Genomic DNA, 12,780 nt, shown 5'->3' with positions numbered 1-12,780 from the left:
TTTCAGGTTGAATGTGACTTAGAGAAAAAGCTAAAAGTCATTTAGAACAAGATTTGAAAAAGAAAATAAATGATTGAACTGAAAATTATAATTGTGTTGAAAATATATAACCATAAGTTTATAAGACTAATGTCTTATTTGGCTCTTAAAGCAAAGATTAAGAAATTCTAAATATTTTTTGAGTAATGGCATAACTAGAACAAGAACCCCCTAGGATGATTATTTTGAGAGAAAACACACTTATGTAATTATGAAATCTGAAATACATGTTTAAAAAGACAATTTACATCATTTAATGAACCTCGTTCATTCATTCATTCATTCGTTCAATCAATCTTTATCGAATGTCTACCCTGGGAGCAGTTTTCCTTTAGGTGCTTGGCATACACCAAGGAGTAAAACAGGCAGAGATACCTGCCCTTGAAGAATTTATATTTTAGTGTGGTATAGAGAGATTAAAAAGTTAAAAAGTGGATGAAATTAAATAAGTAAATCATATAGTATATTAGAAGTGGTAACTACAATGACAAAAAAGAAAAAGTGGAGCAGAATTAGGATCTGGAAACATGCCCAGACTTATGCACCTAATGTTATAAAATCAAAAGCGAAGCATAAAGCATAATAAATAAGGAGCTTCACTTCAAACATTTCTTCTGCATTTAAAAGCCTGACCCTCTTTGTCCTAACTTCCATTTCCTGATTGCAATTTTGGCCACTAATTTGGTCTATCTCTGAGGTCATACCAGCACTTCTTGAAATGTTATGATCCAGTGAGTAAAGGAAAAGTACTTGGTGTCAAAACCTAGCCCCATGGACAGAACCACATCTGTTCAATCTAACACCGTCCCTTAAGTCATATTTCAGGGGTTCGGCCTGGCTTTATTAATAATTCTGCCAGTCATGTGTGGTGCTTCGCCTCTTCTCTCTTGCTCCTGTTTGCAGTGTCTTAGGTCTGAGAGTTATGTGTGAGAAGGGCGGGGTTTCCTTCCTGTTTTTAGAGGCAACCCTTTGACAACACCAAGATGTGGAAAAGCAACTTTATTTGTTCCTTGTTATCTCCAAAGAGGATGAGATCATTTCAGTAGGGCAGCAGGAAATAATTGACACCAATTTTAACCACCAGCAGTTCACCAGACTGGGTTGATTATAGAGTGAGCCTCCCGATTTCTGAATAGTGGAAGGATAATTCTGATTAAAACAAAACATAATAAAAAAAGACCCTGGAATTTTCTTCAAACAAATTTAAAGATAATAATTTATTGTGTGAATAATTCTTACCCTTTAATCCTGCCTCCTTGTACCAAGTCAAAAAGTCTCTTTCTTCCCACTGGAAATGAAGCTCCCATGCTCTCCTTAGGGACAACTGTCAGCAGCCCATCCCCCATTGCTTCAAAGTTTCTGGAAAAAAGATACATTTCCTTATGAAAATATTGGAGATTTAACCTGCTTTGTGCCCTTTATTTTGTGGATTTAGGTGACAACTGATAAAGGTTAGGTGAAGGCCAGTTAGGGTAAGCCACCCAGGACAGCACATGTCAGTTGGGTGGCTTACTGTAACATTGATCTGACACACTTGGTGAAAGCTACGGAACTTGCATCACACAAAGAAGTGCTGCAAATTGTGGGTGGAAAATACAAGACCAATGACTTTTCTTGTAAGATGTTCTTGAGCCAGTGCTTATTTAATCCTTCATTGTTTAGTAGAATCTTGCTTCGATCTTTTTAAGAAACTGGACACTTTTTTCCTATAAGGCTCTGTAAGTATGGATGTAATTTCATTTCCAATAGAATAAACTTGAGCCAGAAATTTTAGGCCTCTTTTACTCATTTGACTGTCAATTCTTAAACAAACATTTCTGACTATTTATTTTTTTCTCTTTGGGGGGTTTTCCTACTCTGCCTAGTGCCTATATGTTGGTATTCCCCATCTGGCCTCCGTCCGACCACTTTACAATGTTTGTGTTGTTGTTGGAGGGGCTCTCAGTCCCTGTTTCTTTTCCAACAGCTTTATCGAGATGTAATTCACATAGCATACAATGTTGTCTTTTAAAGTGTACTGGGCAATAGCTTTAAATGTATTCACACAGTTGTGCATCCATTACATGATCAATTTTAGAGCATTTTCATTACCCGGAAAAGAAGTCCTGGGCCCCTTAGTTGACAACTGCCACTCTCCCCATCTTTCCTTTTGCCCACCCCTGGTCCTAGGCAACTGCCAATCTACTTTATGTCTCTGTAGATCTGACTACTCTGGAAAATTCATATAAATAGAATCGCACAATATGTGGTCCTTTATTCCACTTAATCCATTTATTCCACTTGTGGCTTATTCCACTTAACATAATGTTTTCATCAATAATATAATGTATATTAGTACTTCATTTTCTTTTTTGCTAAATATTTCATTGTATGGATATACCACATTTTACCCACTCTTCAGTTTATAGACATTTGGGTTGTTTCTTCTGTTTGGCTTTTATGAATAATGCTGCTGTGAACATTTATGTATCAGTTTTTGTGTGAAGACATGTTTTCCCTTCTATTGGCCAGAATTCCTAGGCATTGAGTTGCTGGGTCTTTGAGGAATGGACTGCGGAGCTGGTCTCATTCACTCCGTTGTTTGAATCATCATAACTAGCTATGGTGCTGGTCACAGAAGGAGCTTTAGACAAACACAGGGCACTCGCTGCTGACCATGCTCATTTCTATCTGGCCTCCCGGCCTGCAGCCTTTTCCTCCTCAAACCAGCCACTATATGGAAACCAGAGTGAATTGTCTAAAAGACATATCTAAGCACATAATTTTCCTTCTAAAATCCTCCGTGGCTTTTCATAGTCACCGAGATGAGTTCAACCCTTTGGTCACAAGGTGTACAAGAACGTGTACTATCTTTCCACTACCTTTGTCACTCCAACCTTGTCTTGCTCCATTCCCTAACTCCCATTTTAGCTTCCAGCAACACTCAGTGGCTCTGGCTCCCCTCAAACATCATGCTTCAACCTTTGGACTTAAATCATACACATCTGACTGCTTCTAAGTTTAGTCAAGGTTATTTCTGTCCTGGAGTTTGAGATATTTTATTTGACTTTGAAGATAAAGAATTGAAAGATACTTACAGTTTTAGAGTAATGTGGAGAGTAGTAGTTAAAGAAGATTTTATTGGATGATTACATATTTGTTATGCATTGCTTACATTAATGCAAAGCAGGTGAATTGAATGAGATTTTCCAGACATGATTAAGTTGTGAACATTAATTTCAAGGCAACTATGAATTATGTACATGGTCTCATTTCTTTTGTCAATGAGCATTGATTGAGCATCTGCTATGTGACAAGTGCTATTTCAGACTCTGGGGATACACTGGCCAACAGGACAGAATCCCTGTCCTCATTGAGTTTACATTTTATTAAGAAAAACACAGTACAACATTAAATAAAAATACACAGTTGTTAATGAGTGTTACGGGTAAAATAGGACAGTCTGACTTTATAGTGTCCTTGCATGGTGGTGGAAAAAAATCTTAGATGACCAAAGCAACCCTCACTAATACCTAAAAGACAAAGATACAGCCAGGTGACAATATGGAGCTATCAATTTCCAGACAGAGGGGTCATTGGGCCAAAGGCGTGGGACTCCAGGAGACACTGAAGTTAATTAGCTATATAGCAGAGAGTTAGGTTATGATCACATTATTGCTTTGTCCTCAGTATAAGTGCATAAGTTTAAAATTATTTCATCAAAACTCAAACCAGACAGTTGACCTACCTAGAGGTAAATAAATATATACTTCTATTAATCTGCTTGGCTTCCATAACAAAATGCCACAGACTAAGTGACTTAAAGAGCAGATACTTATTTCCTCAGAGTTCTAGAGACTTGAAGTCCAAGATGAAGGTGCCAGCACATTCAGTTTCTGGTGAGAGCCCTCTTTCCTGGCTTGCAGATGGTTGCCTTCTTGCTTTGTTCTCACATGGTGTTCTCTGTGGATGTACAAAGAGAGGGAGAGACAGAGAGAGAGATGACGAGATAACATGTGTTCTGGTGTGTCTTTTTCTTCTTTTTTCCCTTTCTTATGTAGCTTTATTTATATTATTTTAAAAAGTTCTATACAATGATTTCATTATAGTTATATAGTTCATTATTTTTTAAATTTTTTTATTGTTATTCTATTATGGTCATCCCAGTTTTCCCTGCTTTGCTCTCTTCTGCCCAGCCCATCACTCCCACAGTTAATCCCCACACCATGGTCCATGTCCATGGGCCACTTGTACATACTCTCATCCCTTCCCCTTCCTTCCACCATTACCCCCTTTTCCCCAGCCCTCTGGTCACTGTCAGTCTGCTCCATGTTTCCATGCCTGTGGTTCTATTTTGTCCGTTAGTTTGTTTTGTTCATTAGATTCCTCTTATAGGTGAGGTCATATGGTGTTTTTCTTTCACTGACTGGCTTATTTCACTTAGCACAATATTCTCCAGTTCCATTTTCCTCTTATAAGGACACCAATCTCCTTGCATTAGGGTCCCACCCTTATTACTTCATTCATTGCTAATTACCTCCCTAAAGAGCCCATTTCTAAATATCATCACATTGGAGCTTAGGGCTTGAGCATGTGAATTTTTGGACTCTACTCAAGTCCATAACAGTACTTGAGTCATTTTAACATCCTAAAAAGACAACTACCATTAATTGAACAAGCAATTAGGTTGGGAGGTACAAACCCAAGAGTTGCACATTGGACTAATTTCCTAATAATAAATGGACATCATTCCCCTCCCTTCCACATAAAATATATACATTCTAATGTTTAATGTGTGTGTAATTTTAGTGTTAAATTTTTTGACCTTTTAAAATGTTGGCTTTTTAAGGATAAAAATCCAGTGCACCCCAGTTTTTGATTGCTGATCATTACTGAAGTACTTTCAAAGAAAAATCTTATGGTTTAACTATAATCTCCTCTATGTGAAGTAGTATCTTTGATGTACAGAGAAAAGTACTTTTATATTCTAGTACAACAAAATAAAAATATATGCAGAAGATGAAAATCATTAGGTAATGAAAAAAGGGAAGGAAAAGACTGAGATAAATATCTTTGAGGTCTCTAACAACTTTTAGACATTATTGAATAATTTGACTGAGTGGTTTAGTCATTATAGAATCCAGGATAGTAGGATTATATTTGTGGGAAATAATACAGTGTGTAAGTTCTATAAACATAAGAATTATGCCTTTGCTTTTCTATAAAGACTAGGGTAATATTCTGTTTTCAGCACATGTAACATAAATGATAGTGAGGCAAGGAGCCAGGATTGCAGATGTTAGGGTCATTTTAAAGGGGACACATTTATCAGGATACAATTCTGGAATCCTCAATTCAAACAAGAAAGTACTGCATTTCAGAACCTAAAATCTAACAGACATCCAGTCACTGGTGTCGTGAAATACATACTCATGATGGATATGGCCCTAATGTTGATTTAGTTTAAAAATAATCATCATCTTTGGGAAATTCCATGTTCCAGTATGAAAATAAATGTTCTAATTGAATAATAAAATATTTATATGTATTATATAGCTCCCAGTGTAGTAAAGAAATAAATGAATTCTTAAGTTAACTTAAATAATAAATTTTTAATATATTACATTAAAAGGCAACTAATGTGGAGAGAATACAGAACAAAGGTTATATATTTTTTTATATAAAGCACTGGAAGTGCTTTTAAAAGGATACTTTAAAATAATGCTGACTGGACTAGCTATAAATTTATGACTGCAAATTTGAAATAGATGCTTAACACTGCCAGATGATCCTACCCATCTTATATAATAAAGTCACGTCCTCTTAGACAATGATTTTACTCTTCTCTCTTCTCAAATTTCCAGAAACCTCTCCCAGTTGATTATTTCTCCACATACTTTCTGAGAAAATAAATACACTTAGGTCCATTCTACTTTGTCTTCCCACTTCCCACCAAAGTTTGCTGACCTACACCCTCGGCTGACCATCTCTCATGAGGGCAGGCATAGTCCTGCTCCATCTAAGGCTGCAGCTACCATGGAGGCCCTGGATTCCATCCATGGCTCAAAGACTCGGCTCCTGCAGTGGTGTCTTCTCCCTCCTGTTTCTGGACATTTTTCTGTTTTACTGGAAAATTCCCACTCTGTACATAAACGTATATTAATATTATTCATTTTTCACTAGTGGAACAGAAGTTCGTCTTTCAACCTATGTCATCATTGATCTACTTCCCCATTCCCTTCACATCTTAAAGTGCTTTTTCTTGCTTTATGCTTTTCTTCATCTCATACTGTCTCAATCCAGGAAAGTAGGTTTTTATTTTTAAAACTTCACTGAAATGGCTTCCATCAAGGTCAACATCTTTCCAAAGCCAAAGACAATGATGATGATAATGATGATAAGTAGTAATAATACCCTAGCTATAATGTCTACTATATGTCAAGCACTATTCTAATTACTTAATCTATATTAACTCACTTAATTCTTACAACAACCTTTATAAGCTAGGTACCATTATTATACCCATTTTACAAATGAAAACACTGGAAGGTTAAATAACTGACAAAGGTCTCACTGTGGATAAGTGATACAACCAGGGTTTGAACCAGAAACAGTCTGGTTTAGGGTTTTTCCTCTGAACCACTATACTATTCTTTATCACTACCCTACTTCCCATTTCAGCAGCACTTAATATGGGTGACAGTATCCTACATGAATTACTTCATCTTTAGTCCTCTGTGAACCATAGAGTTTTAAGTCTTATTTTAATTAACTAATTAGTTTTAATTTCTTGCTTTCTTGGTCATTCTCTTTTAGTCTTATTTGCTGGCTCCTCCTTCCCATCGGCCCTTCAAAGGCTGTAGTTCCCTAGAGCTCTGTCCTCAGCCCTCTCCTTTACTTGCCTGGGCTCACGCTGCTGACTCTCAAATGCTGTTCCCCTATGAGCTCCAGACTTTACAGAGTCAAAGGCCTATAAGACCTCTCTGCTCTGATTTCTGTTAGGCATCTCAAACTTAACATTGTCCATGACAAAACTATTGACACCCCCCTGTACTGACTCCCACAAAAATCTCCTCCCACAAGTCTTTGAAGCCTTAATGAGAGAAAGACCATGGGGAATGCATTGCTATATCCAGTGGCAATTGAACCAGACTCTCTTTGGAGTGTTATATGCATATTTTGGATTCCTATGGTCAGTTTTGGATGGGTCCTGAAAGCCTGTGGAAGGTTCTGGTAGGAGAGCTAGTGCACACAGTTCAAGAACTGGTTTTGTGTGGCACGTGTTCTAGCCAGATACCTGCTGCAGATACTTTGAAATGTGTGCTTGGCCACAGCATCACAGGAAAGTGTTAGAAGAGATTGGCAATCAGAAGCTGAGACAGGCTTTTAAAGTGTTAGGAACATTTTAAAGCATTGTTTCAAGTCCTTTGTTTCATCCATACATTTTGAATCAGATTCTCCCTTTTTATAAAGTGACTCTTCCCATTTTATAAAGACATCTGACAGGTAGCATGTGCTTTCCCACACAGACCTGTCAGTTCACTCATCTTTATCCACCACCCCCACCTGTGGTTCAAATTTGAAAACCTCCTGAAGCAGAGAATGCTAGTCATTTAGAGGCAATTGGGTGAAAACTCAAAAGTAAAAATTTGTCCAATACCTTCATTTATCTGGCATCCTCACCTATACCTCAATGGGCAACTTAGGGATGTATAAACACCAGGTGCCACCTTTGTGACACCTCTCAGGCACGAGGTTGGGTTCACGAACACTACCCGCAAATGTGTGTGCATATGGCCCTTAAAATTCTTTTCTCCTTAATGCATTTAGACATCAAAATGTGTCTTAGGAAACCCTTATTTGTACATTGCTACATGGCTTTATCCCACCAAATCAGATCTTGTTGTAATCCAAGTTGTTTCTAGAAGCCAAAAGTATAATCTCATTTTGAATGGTAAATTCTGCTTCTCCTGAAGAAGCCCAATAATGTCTTCAATGAAAAGGGGTGACAATCATTTCACATGCAAAAATGTAGGTATTTTTCTTGCAAACTCGGGGTAGATGTCACTGTTTAAAGGAACAGTATTTTCTCTTCTGGAAGACACTTCAAAGATCCTCAGAGACCTCCAAACTTCCAGCAAAGCCTGCAGTGAGTCTGATATCATAAATCTTGCTTAGAGTTGTTTATTTTTTCCCTAAACCAGTGGATTAGAAAAATCAAATATTTTATGCAGTATATTTTATTTCCTCAATTATTTTTAAAAAGAAAGGCTATTTTAGTTTTACTTTAAAATTTGCAGTTAATAGATGCGCATGGCACTTCGCCAAGAAGGTATATAATGACAGTGCAAATTCTTTTTCTGTGCTGTGTTTTATTACCCAGTCCTCTCTGGAGGGAACCAGGGCTATTGATTTCTAGGTGTATACACCACTGTACTCCTGAACCTTAATGTTACACTAATGTAACAGTTCATGTACATCACCAAAAATTTGAATATACTTTATACCTTTGAAAGTGTACATATTATAATTATATAAATAATGATATTAATAAGGACAATCAACAGAAATCATAAAAGAAATTTTTAGTTCTTAGTATTTATTTTACTCTTTTTATATTTTCATAATATTTATTTCATCTTACATGTTCTCTGCTAAGTATCTCATTTCATTGATTCCAAAATTAAAATGTTTCTTGTATTCTTGGTATCTTACAATTAGTTGGCAATGTTTTTGTTTCTTAATGGCACAATAAATAAATAACTGTGTTCCTTAGATTAGGTGAAATATATTTTGACCTCATTATTTCTTGAAAAAATGACAAATTACAACTATGATAGATAAAATAAATGAGGAGGGTTTGCTAGGTCTCTGTTAGACCTAAAAATAAAAATGAAAATTACTTAAAATTTTACTTCCAATCTTTAATTATTTTTAGACTTTAGACTACAGTACAATGTATATAGCTAGAATTTAAAAATATAATATTCTGATTTTCAAGTGTCACCTAATGACAGATGAAGAAATACTGCGGACTAATGTTTAATAAGGTGATTAAGTCAATATATTTTTTAAATGCTTGTGTTTGGACATTTATTTGAGATACACATCTACTGAATTTAACTTGAGAACTGCTCTCTGGCATTATTCAGAACAAAGTTTGGTTATTAGGAAAATATCTAGCAGCACCTCCTTGTTATACAAGGTACAGAAGTGATATCTTCACTGGTATTGATATGTAGAAGGAGATTTTTTCCATAAGACATTACAAATGGGGTCCAGTTGATAGTGTTCTACAGTGTGTGTGCTTCTTTTAAAAACATTTGTTTTTAAAATGTTTGGCTTGTCACTGTGTGAGATACAGATATACGAGAAAGACCAAGATAAATTAGACATGTTGCTTGCTCAGAGCTTGGGTTGGTTGGTGTAGATAAGCAGTGTGCAAATAGCCAGAAAAAAAATTGAAGAGGTAAACAGTGCCATACAAGGTCCATCAATGAAGATGAAGACATGGCATGCATCAGAAAAAGATAAGGAAAGCTTCATCAAGGAAGTATTTCTACAAACCTGATTAAAAATTAACATAGGAAATTAATTGGTTATTCTTGATTATTGGAAAAACCAATTTTGAATGTTCAATTTATGTGAGCTAGACCCTTTTCCAAGATAATAGTGACTTTTTGTTTATATGTAGTTTTAAGTGAAAAGTTCTGTCAAAACTCTGGGTAATCTCACCTTGTCATTTGACAAGTATGACACAGTTAAAATGGGTGAAGTTGTTTCAGGGTTTGAGAGTGTGAGTATGCACACAACACCTGATACTAACTAACTGTAAGCTAAGCTGAAAATAGATTTTTAGTTTGGTGAGAAGTAAAGTGTTCCAGAATTGGCCATCCCGTCTGCCACAGCCATGATAGAAACTTTGTGGGACTCTACACTTTCCTTTGTTTCAAGCCTGGGTTTTTCCAGTGTGCTGCTGAGGGGAAGGCACCGCTATAGTCTCACTTCTCTAGTCTAGTCCAGAATCCACAACTAGCTCCTCTATTTTTCTCTTTCTTTTCTTTTAAGGAGGCATCACCATCACTGTTTACTGTAAAAACAGATGCAAAATAGAAAATAAACATTTCCATAGGTATTTAAGTCATCATTTGAACAGAGATTTATTGGCCACAGGAGATTAATATCTTATATATTTTTTAATTGAAAAGGAGGCACAACTTTAATTTTAGTCAGAACCTTGGATATCTGAACCATATTTATTAAAGATAACCTTGGATATCTGGACCATAATTAATAAAGATTACAAAGTGTTTCCCAAAGAATCTTGCACATTAGCACCAGGAATTGATGCTTTTTTTCTTCTTAAAAAATAATAACACTCTTATATTGATTTCAGAAACTTAGACATAATTAACAGCAGAAATCTGAAATCAGGTGCTGTTGCAGTAAATCTTACCACTCACTACAGTGATGGAATAGAAAAGGATTTCAAATGTTCAGCTTGACTATAAGAACTTCTGTATTTCGATTGAACTTAGTTTGGCCTCGCCAGTGACTGTGATTTTTGGAGCCGGCTAGATCAAGGAGAAATTCAATAATAAAATTGATGTATTCCAGTCCACATTTATTGGCAGCTACTAGCATCTGGATGTCTGCTTTGTAAGGCCAATGTGTCACTTAGGGTTTTGCTAGTAGCTACAGAAAATAAACTCAAAAATTTCAGTGGCTTGAAACAATAGAAGCTGATTGCTCACTCATACATAACATCTAGTTTGTGTGTTTCTGAGCTTTCCTGGAATCTGGGCTACTTTCATATTTGGACTATGCTATTTGCTAGAGGTCTTGGAATCCTCTGTGTTCAGGCAGAAAGAGAAAGATAAAGGAGAGACAAAAGAAGATACAGCTTTCTTTTCACTTTGGCTATTAAGTGACACCCATCTCTTGGACTTACATTCCACTGGTAAGATATGGCCCCATCTAGAATGCTAGGGTTGCTGGGAAATGTAACTGGCTGGACAGCTGCCATCAGGAAAAAATGCACAAAGAAAGAGTGGGTCAGTTTGCTGGTCTCACAATATCTGTAGTATGGTGGTAGTAGGGTGGGATGGGGTGGCAAGAGGGAGGGTGGTAACAGGGTCCACGAATTCTTTTGGAGAGTAAGCTGTCTCTGAACAGTGTAAGCTGATCACACCTGATTGGAGAAGGTTCTGTGGAAAGCTCAGTGGTTATTTGTTTTGAAAAGTTGTGTTACTTTGGGAAAAATATTCCATGCCCACTAATCTAGTGTTTGTGACAATTCCAAATCCAGTAAACATACTTGCTCTTTTTTTTTTTATTTTGCATATTCCTTCTAAAAGGAAATGTGAATTTATGTGAAGATACTTCTGACTTGTTTTGCTTGTCTGAAAACATTTGAGCTGCTGAAGTATTGATATAAGGAAATTGTTTTCTGACAAAGGTATTAATTAACCTATAGTAGAATGTCACGACTAAGAACTTCTGGGCTCAGAGATATAAGGTAGGTGCCTAAGAAATAGCTCCCTCTTTGAAGTCAGCACATTTATCTTTTGATGTTATTTTCTGCTTCTCTGTGACCCTAGGCAAGTTGTTAACCACCCTCAACTGTAATATTAAAATTGAACTTGATGATCCAGCTCTGACTCTTTCTGTATTATATTTGTCTCAATCTATAGTTTAAGGACTGAAATTTAAAAGGATAGCCTGAAGGTTGAAGAGTAAAAAGAATATAGCTAGCATATCAAGCACCTCCCTTGTTGAACAAAAAAGTTCCCATCTTCTGAGAATTTGTATTCAGAGTAAAAGATATTTAAAATATAAATTAATCTAATGATGATTTTATAATTTTCTGTTAGTTTGGGGGTTTTTAGAATTTTATTGGGCCCCTAACCTTGTAAATAAACTCTAGTTTGTATCATTCTTATTTCTCATTGATACTCTGCTTTGCTTTTGCTTAGAGTGTGTCCTCCTATGCTGGGGAATGTAGGTATTTGTTTTGTTTCTTTTGGTGTTAGGGGCACCCCAAGTGGTCAAGACTGAATTGTTGAATGTAGATCCCTGAACTCTAGATAATCTGTGAGAGCAGCCCAGCCTTCTGATGGAAAATGTCATTGATCTCAGGGTGTGTGCTGATTGGTTTAAAGTCTTGGTAAATTTGTAAATACACTGAACATGTCCTTATCAGGCAACCGTCAACTAATTTTATTATGAAAATAATTTTACTTCTATTGAATACTACTTTTGTCATTCATTTGAATGCTATACTAAGTATTGTTTTAATTTTTAAAAAAGTAACACCTGTCATATAATTGATACTGAACAATAGGTAGCTACTTATTGTTTCTACTAAATAATATTTTTTTCTGGATTTTCACCCTTTCCAGACTATGTTGATTCTTGGATTTCTTTCAGCCCATGCTAAGACCCCATTACAGATGTTTAGTAGCATCCACTAGATGGGAGTGACCTTATTATGTGTGCTGGTGGATATTGTGACACATGAGAAACCGCATGGAAGGCACAGGGGGGAAGGTGCCTGGACATGGGTGGTTTATGGGCTGTTAGCAAGGCCAGCTTTCCTTAATGACAGATGGGATCCCTTTTATGACATTGATTTTATTCTAAGGCTGCTGGCATGCTTATTGGTCTACAAAATTTACAAGCTGCCTGGTCTTTGAGATTCCATTGTAATATTCCATCCTCTTTGCTTCCCTCTTTTAAAGCCTATTTTTGGCTAGTGTCAGA

The 12,780-nt window shown here is 36.3% G+C and overlaps 1 protein-coding gene across 7 annotated transcripts in view; it reads left to right on the top strand.

Annotated features, from left to right (window-relative positions):
* Positions 1–12,780, top strand: part of MCTP1 (multiple C2 and transmembrane domain containing 1) — a 471,427-nt gene that overhangs the window by 112,691 nt on the left and 345,956 nt on the right. The window lies entirely within an intron of this gene.

The sequence above is a fragment of the Phyllostomus discolor genome, chromosome 3 (genome assembly GCF_004126475.2).
Source record: "Phyllostomus discolor isolate MPI-MPIP mPhyDis1 chromosome 3, mPhyDis1.pri.v3, whole genome shotgun sequence".
NCBI classification, from domain to species: domain Eukaryota; kingdom Metazoa; phylum Chordata; class Mammalia; order Chiroptera; family Phyllostomidae; genus Phyllostomus; species Phyllostomus discolor.
This window is presented reverse-complemented; position numbering and strand designations above follow the sequence as displayed.